Source organism: Physcomitrium patens, chromosome 11 (assembly GCF_059467195.1).
Source record: "Physcomitrium patens ecotype Gransden chromosome 11, ASM5946719v1, whole genome shotgun sequence".
In the NCBI taxonomy this organism is placed as follows: Eukaryota; Viridiplantae; Streptophyta; class Bryopsida; order Funariales; family Funariaceae; genus Physcomitrium; species Physcomitrium patens.
The window spans coordinates 5,749,388-5,759,176 of record NC_143420.1 but is presented as its reverse complement, the minus strand read 5'-3'; positions in this window follow the sequence as shown (position 1 = coordinate 5,759,176).

Below are 9,789 nucleotides of genomic sequence, written 5' to 3'. Positions count from 1 at the left end.
CAAGGACATGAATCTCAAAGAAAGATAATCCTTAATATACTCTTATGCCACTGAAGAGAACTAGAAAGTCACTCAAAAGATAATATAATATTAACTAGAATGACTATTGCAAAAAAACAAAAAGACTAGAAAGTCTTGAAATAAGACTAAAGACTATAATGGCATTGAAAAGAGTGAAGAAGGCTTCACTCTTGCCTCTATATATACTCTTAACTAGGAGCTATGTGGCAATGTTCTATAGGATCTCAAAAATATATTGACTTTGCTAGATACATGTCTTAACTTACAAGGCAAGTTATCTATGTATGCGCCACATAGTTAGCTTATTCCACTAGCTACTACGTGGAGTTAACTTGTTCCACAAGCTACCAATACATACTGAACCTATTAGCCAACTTTTTATCCTACAAATACATCTATAATCAAAATTGTAACTATAAAGCTTTTAAGAAGCTTCATTATAAGAATTTATGAAATTAATCTATATTTAACTACTTCTATCTAATTATATAAATAACTATTGGAATAAATGTATATGTCCATGACAAAGATACAACTTATTGGTGTTAGCACAGATGACAAGCAAACAATGACAAGATCACTATTTGGCATTGCAATGAATATAGTGAAGGCAGTTGCTAATAGCATTGTTTGGATGTTGTCACGGACACAAAAATACAGACTTGAGATCCAACAAGAAATTCAAGAAGAACTGGCAAGAACTAGATTAATCAGATGAATACAAGAACAACAAAAGAGAGGTGAACTAGAGCTCCAAGAGATGTGTTGTCGAGACTTAAGAACTCTTCAGCCTCGATTCCAATATATATTCCTATTTAGGAAGCTTCTCAAGCAACTTCTACCAACTAGGAAGCTTCTAGAAGGTTCCAAAGACTTGCTTTTAGAAGGTACTAGAAACTTGTCTCTAGAAGGTTCTAAGGACTATGTCTCTAACATCTTCTACTAACTAACAAGTTTCTAGAAGGTTCCAGAGACTTGCTTCTAAAAGGTTCTAGAAATTTGTTTCTAGAAGGTTCTAAGGAATATGTTCCTAACATCACCCCCTCCTTTAGCTTCGAGGTCTCTGAGAAGTAATGTTGTTGTCAATCAGTACCAACACAAGAAAATGAAGATCTGTCATATAACGTTGTCGTATTACGTGCTTTCCTGCTTGAAAACGCGCCGGGCGTCTAGCTGTAGAAGGTAGTATGGAGATTCGCCGATAGTCAAGCAGTCTATCAGTTTTTGACTGTTGGAATATAAACGACTGCAACAATGTACCGTAAATCTATACGGATGCTCTTCGACTGCTTGTCAAAGTCTTCTTTTTGCCCCAGCCGGTAGTTCTCTAGACGTTACAGAGAACCCCGAACAACCCAAACTCTTAATCTTCAATACCCCTTTGTACTTACGATCTTGTATCCACTGACTGTCCTGTTAGATTAACCCAATAAATTTCATTCACTCCGCATATTCAATCCTATAGACACCCTTTTAATCCTTCAATCACAGACGTAACTCGATTTTACAAAACAGTCAAGAGTATTCAAACCCACTTCATTTAAAAATCCCGATTCACCATTACAACACTGACTTTAGCAGCGATTGCTTCAGTCTTCCCAAAATTCTACGAAGAAGAAAAATCCAAATTCTATGTCTTTCCTTCCACGACCCGAAGCATGAAGCTCCTCTCTCTAATTCCCTTGATCTTCAAAAACCTCCAATGAAACCAAACTGGTAACCTTGCAAAAGCTTGAAAACTAGCTCCCCCCCGATTCCCCGAAAAAAAAAAAAAAAAAAACCTCCCCTCCCTAAAACTATATTCTCCCCTAACCTTATCCTCTGAATTTCTTCGATCTTCCGTCTTAGATCCGGAATTGGCTCCCGCCGTCAGAGCTTAGATCCGAAATTGGCTCACGTAATCAAGGCCTTCTCCTCCGTTTTTACCTTTAAGAGATCCATTTACCGTACACAACGTTCCCTGAAACGGCACAGAGAATAGGACAGCCCGAAACAGAATCGAAATCCCGTAATCGGGACCACATTGAGTCGCTCGACCAATTCAGGTTCCATATTGGGTAACATGCCCGTAGTAACCTGGATGCTCGCGTAATTGGGTCAAATTGGTCTTCGCGTCAGACTGGCTGAGGCCCGTAGTAAGACCTGGATTTTCCCGTAACTAGACTGCATTAGGTTGCCCCACCAATACAGGTCTCATATTGGGTAAGAGGACCCGGATTGGATTCTCGAAATTGGATCCAATTGGCTCTTCAAACCCGTCGTGTGAATTGGTCCTTCTCATCCTGCTAACTCCCGTTATTAGAATCGAATGGAGCATTTCAGTATGCTCCGGCTGACTATAACGGGGTGACTCAACCTGACCACTCAGTATTTGCGCTGGAGTTGGTCGATGCTCCCAATATTCGAGGTAACTGAATATTAATAAAATTCTTTTTTTTTTTATTTTTTTTTTTTTTATTTTCACTGTATACTCGTGCTACAACACGACATCTACCTCCTTCTAACCTGTGCATCCTCCGGTATGCACCAATTTACCCAATTGCTGTTTGATTCAGAATATATCCCCTACGTCTTTGTCTAGTTCGTCTTCGTCACCTTCATTATCCAAATCACTTTCATCTTCTTGCTGCGGAATCTCTGTACCTTCATTAAGGTCTTCCATATTCATCTCTGCGTGTCTTCGTTTAAATATTTTTACTCGCTTCCCTGCAATTGGTATTTTCAATTTTGTACCATCTAACTCCCGTAATGAGTAAGTCGCATTATCATGAACAGTTGTTACAACATATGGTCCAAACCAACGTTTTGAAAATTTCCGCAAAGTACTATGTTGATTATCCAGACTATTGTCATAAACAAGTACCCAGTCACCTTCCTCGATTGCTTTTGGTCTCAATCGATGTTGCTTATCGAATCGCGCCTTGTTTTGTAACCTTGCTCTTTTTAACCTTTCCAATGCTATCAGGACATCTTCCGTTCTTTGCTCCAATTGTCGAATCCTAATAGCCAGAAGTTCTTCTCTTGTCAATCCATCTTCCCATGGTAGCATACTCCAAGTAAGTACCTTTTCTTCAATCGGCATAATTGGTTTTTGACCTATCATAAGTTCTACTGGCATATATCCTGTCACCGAAGTATGTGTTGTTCGATCAGCCCATAATGCAAATGACAAAAGCCGTGGCCACTCTTTAACTTTCCCATTACAAGCTTTAACCAATGCTTTCACAATCGGCAGGTGACCGCGTTCGCTTTTCGCATTCCCTTCCGGATTATAAGCAGTAGTCAGTGATAGTTTAACTCCACATTTTTCAAAGAACTTACGAGCTTCTTGTGCATTTAATTCTCCACGATCTGCAGTGATTTTTCCTACGCACCCGTAACGGCAAATGACATCTTCAAGCAAAAACCTACAAATCTCCTCTATAGATTTTGTCCTCAATGCTCTTCCTTCTACTTGATTTGATAAATCTTCACGAGCTAAAACCAAATATCTCATCTGCCATAACTCAACCGGCATAATAACCAAATCAACAACCCATTTAAAATGAATAGCCAGAGGATACGTAGGATGAAGACCATCTCGATGTCGGATATTAGAATACGATTGACAGATTTCACATGACTCTACAAATGAGAGCACATCTCGATACCTATTTTTCCACCAATATCGTTCCTTGAATTTAGCAAAAGTAGCCCAGATTCTTCTATGCCCTGTCTATAAACTATCATGAAACTCCTTTAATAATTTTAGTTTTTCTTCCCTTTTGCCTATCACTCGTTGTGGCATCTCAATTCTTTTCTTCGGTCTCTTCCATAAGAATCCATCTCAAAGAAAAAATGCATATGCTTTTTTTCTTCTTTGTTTGAATTTTTCTGTAGGCCAATTCCCCTGCTTAGACAAGGTATTCAAATAATGACCAATATCCAATAATTCTCCTTCATAAGATTCTTCAAGAAATAGCTTGTCTTCTCTGTTGAGATTTGATATTGAATAGAATTTCAATCCGACATCATCAATGTCTTCAACCATTTCGTCCTCTCTCTCGTATCTTGCTCGAGATAGCATGTCTGCTACTAAATTGTCCTTTCCAGTGATATGCTTAAATTCTGGATTTAGTGACTTAATATAAGCAATCCATCTCAACATTGCAATATCTGGCGTTGAACAGTTAATAATCATTCCAAGCAATGGCAAGCAATCTGTTTCAATTACTACTACTGCCCCAATCAAATAGTCTTTTTCAGCTTTCATAGCCGAAATGACTCCCCAAAGTTCTCTTTTGACTTGCGAATATGCACGCTGACGAATACTTAAAACTTTAGCCCCAAATTGAACTGCAAATCTACTCCCATTCGAATCATCTTGACCCACAGCCCATCCAACGGCAATTGGACTAGCGTCTACAGTAAGAAACACTGGTCTATTGCACTTATAATCAACCTTCCTCAATATTGGAGGTGACATCAATAATTTCTTCAATCTTTGCATTGCCTGAATATGCCTTTCTTTCCATTCAAATCGGTAACCCTTGCGTAACAGTTCATATAATGGATCTGCTATGTGAGCATAATGAGGGATCCAGATTCGATAAAATACACATGCACCCAAAAACCTGCAAACCTCTGTTAAAGAACCACAATCCTCTTTCATCCTTCCAATTGCATCAATATCGGATCTAGTTTTCTTTCGTAAGATCCGCATAAATGTCCAACAATTACAACCTCTCGCACTCCAAATACGGACTTCATACCCGATAATGTAAGATGAACTTCTCCAAGCCGAGTTAAAATCTTTTCACAATCTTGTATATGATCAACAACATATCTGCGACACCCCCTCGTATCTAAAGTTTCATCCTTGTCTCCTTCTCTGCACCCTTTTATAGGAACATCATCCAGAAAAGGCATAGTCTTTTCCAGAATAAAATCTCTCAATACCTTATTCATCCCATTCATCATATGCGCAACTGAGTTGGTCGCGCCTTGACGAAGAGTGTACATTCTAACCAATCCAAGCGGTGTCCTCATCGTTGTCATATCTCTACTTCCCTCGGCAAGTTGAAATTGATCATAACCTGAATACAAATCACCCATTGAATAGATCGCCCTTCTAGCAAACGCCTCAGTAAATTCATCCAGAATAGGTCCAATTCCTGCATTCCTGACAGTTACAGCATTCACCGGCCGCATATCTTGAATAAACCGTAGTGACCCATTCTTCTTAGGTACCGTAAACTATGGACTAGAATACGGCGCAAATGAAGGTTCCAATATTTTCATCTTTATCTTTTCTTTCAATAGTTCGACAAATTTAGGTAAATGTGCCCTCGATACTGGAATCGGTCTTAGATTCCAAGGTACATGCGGTACAGTGAAGATAACCATAGGTGTTATAATATTTGGATCCACACACCCAATTTCATGAGATTCGAAGGCAAACGATCTACCTTGTTTAGCCAACATCTTTTTGAAGCAAGTAATTTCCTCCGGCAATAAAGAACCATCAGAACCAATCTTCAATTCTTCAAAAGTCTCTTCAGTAAACTGATGTCCAATACTCATTGGATCTCTTAAACTTGCTTCTTTTGATGCTTCTCCCATTTGTTCTTTAGAATCCTCTGGTAATGGTCCGGCAACAGGCTTTACCTTCTTATCTGCCGTTTTATATCTCGTCTCTACTGTGACTCTGGTGCTTGAAAAGATTCAAGCATGGTATAAATCTCTCTCGAATGAATCTCAACAATCTTATCATTATCCCCTAACCCAATAGATGTAATCAATTCCAATGAATCTTCCAGTCCATTTTCTTCATAAACACCCAAAATCCTCTCATCATCTTGCAATGTACCTATCTTGCGTAACTGTCCTTCAATATCATATAGTCTTTTTCTTTCTTTTCTTTTAAAATCATCAACTTTCTTATACATAATATTTCCATTCTCCAATATACCAATAAAACTCGCATCAAAGGCACCTTCATCTCGCGAGAGTACCTCCTCTTTTGTACATCCATAATCTCGCTTTACAGTGGTACCTCTCCAAAATCCTTAAATCCTTCAACAATCTTTGGCAATGGTTTCTCCCTCAACCTATCTCGATTCCGTTCATGGTTAGGAGGTACTGTTAGAAATTTTACTGCTTTCGTCCGATCCTCGCTACGTACCCTCGCATAAGCAGAACCATCGTCAAGTACTTTTGTTTCCATCCGTATTGTCGTGATATAAGGTTGTCCTAAAATCAACAGATAAGACGTTGTATCTTGAACGAAGAAATGTTGCTCCGTCGCAACATCCCCAATCCGAATTTTGACATCTGGACAAGCTCCATATAATTCGCCTCGTGTATTATTAGCTGCTCGTATTGCCCATCCATGTTCCATATCAATTGGCCATTTTTGCTTCTTATAAAGATCTTTAGACATGAGATTTATTTCAGAACCATGGTCGACCAAAGCAACTATTGGTTCATCTATATCTCCTACCTTCACCAATACCTCAGTAGTTGCCCTTGCGCAATGCTTTCGAGTATAATGGCTCAAAGTTTCCATTTCCTTGTCACTAGAATCTTCGAAATGTACTCGCTGATTATACCCATTCTTTTCATTTGTTGGTTACTTGTAACCAATATCAACCTCTTCTTCATCTCTACATATTCTTGCATCAATAGCATGACTCATTCCAGTTTCGCTCATTAATTGCCTCTTTCGCTTAATGCTGTCAATGATAACATCATGAAACTCCTTCTTTGCAATTCCCAAGACTTCTTTCAATGTGAATTCCACCTTAGCGTTTAATATACGTTCTTCCAACACCCCTTTCAAATTTGTTGCCGCTTCAATGTCCGAAAGTAGCTTATAAGCAATTGATTTGCCCTTATCTTTTGTCTCCGTTGTTTTTTCTCCCAATGATGATGAGGTATCCTTTACAGGCAATTCTTGTGAAGCTGCCTCCCGAGCCTTGTCTCCTCGAGTTTCCCTCTTAAATGAATTTCCTTCTCTAGTATCATCAAAATTTCCTCGTCTTTTTTCTTCCATCAAAGCTTCATGTTGGCTCTTAGCAATATATGCATGAACTAAAAGAGACTCAACAGGATCCTCCTAACCTGTTCTACCTCGTATTGTAGCTGCAGTTCTCAATAACGCTTCTCGAGGTAATTTCCCTTCTTGCATTGTAGAAACGGCAGAAGCCCAAAACTCACTAGTTTCCGTACTTCCACCAATTGCATCATCTACTCTAGCACCATAACTTGCACTTTCTCGTACTACTGTTTCATGCTCTTTTAAGTAATCTTGAATCAATGCTCTCATTCCTCCTTTGCCAAAATTGATTTGAAGAAGATCCTCTCTATTTTTCAATGCTATCTTCCCATCTTTCCAGCAAATAATTCCCTGCCGTATCATATTATTAAATTCATTGCAATCTTTTCTAGTGTGTGAAGCATCATCACACCAAATGCATCTTTGTACATATCCTTGTTTTGAAACATTCTTCGAATTGTTTATAGAAGTATTCTCTTCAAGTCTTGCCAATTTGATTTGAAGATCTCGCATTCCTCATATAATTTCTTCCATACCCATATCTGCTTTCTTTGACAAGGATGTCGAAGGTTGAACTGTAGGCATTGTCGGTGGTGTTGTACGTACTGGAGCTTTGGGTGCTTGTACTGTTTTCGAAATATTGCTCCTATCCTTCCTCCTTTCTTTTTTTGTAAGCAACCCCACCGCATCTTCAACGTTCTTCCACTTCGTTGTCAATCCTTCATCTTCTTCTTTGTCTTCAAGAAGGGGTTCTAATTTCTCTTGCAATTCTCCATCAGCAGCTTGAAGAAATAGATCAACTTTGTTCGGCTCCAATGTCAATTTTTCTACCTTTGATAATTGAGAGTATTGCCTCTCAAATTCCCTTAGTAGCTCTGTTGCTTGCAAATTCTTATTGGGCCGTTCAATCCATCCCAGAAACAGCTTCTTAGTAACGCGATCAGCATCTTCCAAGAAATATTCGTCTTTCAATGCATGTGAAAAATCCTCCCATGAATTCCCACAACAATCTGTAATCGATGTAATGTGGTCCCTTATCTCCGGTATCATGGCAAGTCCAAATAGTGCAACCATTTTCTTCTCAGAAACCCGATTTAATTCCATTTCACGAACATAACATCTTAAATACCTTGAAATATTCCTCCCATCAAATTGATCAATTTTATTGACCACTGCTTGCAATGCTTTGGTTGCCAAAGCTTCCTTTCGATCATTGCTTTGCTGTTGCTGCATTGACAATGAGAAGGCTTGAAACAAACTAGCAATAGACGGATCCATGTGCATACCTTGTCCTTTAGAAGACTCCCCACCAGAAACTTCTCCCAAAAATCCTTCAAAATTTTTATTTTTGTTTTCCATAATAATAAAGATAAAATCAACCGAAATCCAATACCTTCCACCTCAAGCTTTCACGTCGGGTTCACCACTTATGTCGTATTACGTGCTTTCCTGCTCGAGAAAGCGCCGGATTTCTGGCTGTAGAAGGTAGTATGGAGATTCGCCGATAGTCAAGCAGTCTATGAGTTTTTACTGCTGGAATATAAACGACTGCAAGAATACACCGTAAATCTTTACTGATGCCCTTCGACTGCTTGTCGAAGTCTTTTTTTTGCCCCAGCCGGTAGGTTTCTAGACGTTACAAAGAACCCCGAACAACCCAAACTGTTAATCTTCAATACCCCTTTGTACTTACGATCTTGTATCCACTGACTGTCTTGTTAGATTAACCCAATAAATTTCATTCACTCCGCATATTCAATCCTATAGACACCCCTTTAATCCTTCAATCACAAACGTAACTCGATTTTACAAAATAGTCAAGAGTATTCAAACCCACTTCATTTAAAAATCCCGATTCACCATTACAACACTGACTTCAGCAGCGATTGCTTCAATCTTCCCAAAACTCTACGAAGAAGAAAAATCCAAATTCTATGTCTTTCCTTCCCCGACCCGAAGCATGAAGCTCCTCTCTCTAATTCCCTTGATCTTCAAAAACCTCCAATGAAACCGAACTGATAACCTTGCAAAAGCTTGAAAACTAACTCCTCACCGATTCCCCGAAAAAAAAATAAAAAATAAAAAATAAAACCTCCCCTCCCTAAAACTATATTCTCCCCTAACCTTATCCTCTGAATTTCTTCAATCTTCCATCTTAGATCCGGAATTGGCTCCCGCCGTCAGAGCTTAGATCCGAAATTGGCTCACGTCATCAAGTTCTTCTCCTCCGTTTTTATCTTTAAGAGATCCATTTACCGTAAACAACATTCCCTGAAACGGCACAGAGAACAGGACAGCCCAAAACAGAATCGAAACCCCGTAATCGGGACCACATTGAGTCGCCCGACCAATTCAGGTCCCATATTGGGTAAGATGCCCGTAGTAACCTGGATGCTCGCGTAATTGGGTCAAATTGGTCTTCGCGTCAGACTGGCTGAGGCCCATAGTAAGACCTGGATTTTCCCGTAACTAGACTGCATTGGGTTGCCCCACCAATACAGGTCTCATATTGGGTAAGAGGACCCGGATTGGATTCTCGAAATTGGATCTAATTGGCTCTTCAAACCCGTCGTGTGAATTGGTCCTTCTCATCCTGCTAACTCCCATTATTAGAATCGAATGGAACATTTCAGTATGCCCCGGCTGACTGTAACGGGGTGACTGAACCTGACCACTCAGTATTTGCGCTGGAGTTGGTCGATGCTCCCAATATTCGAGGTAACTGAATATTA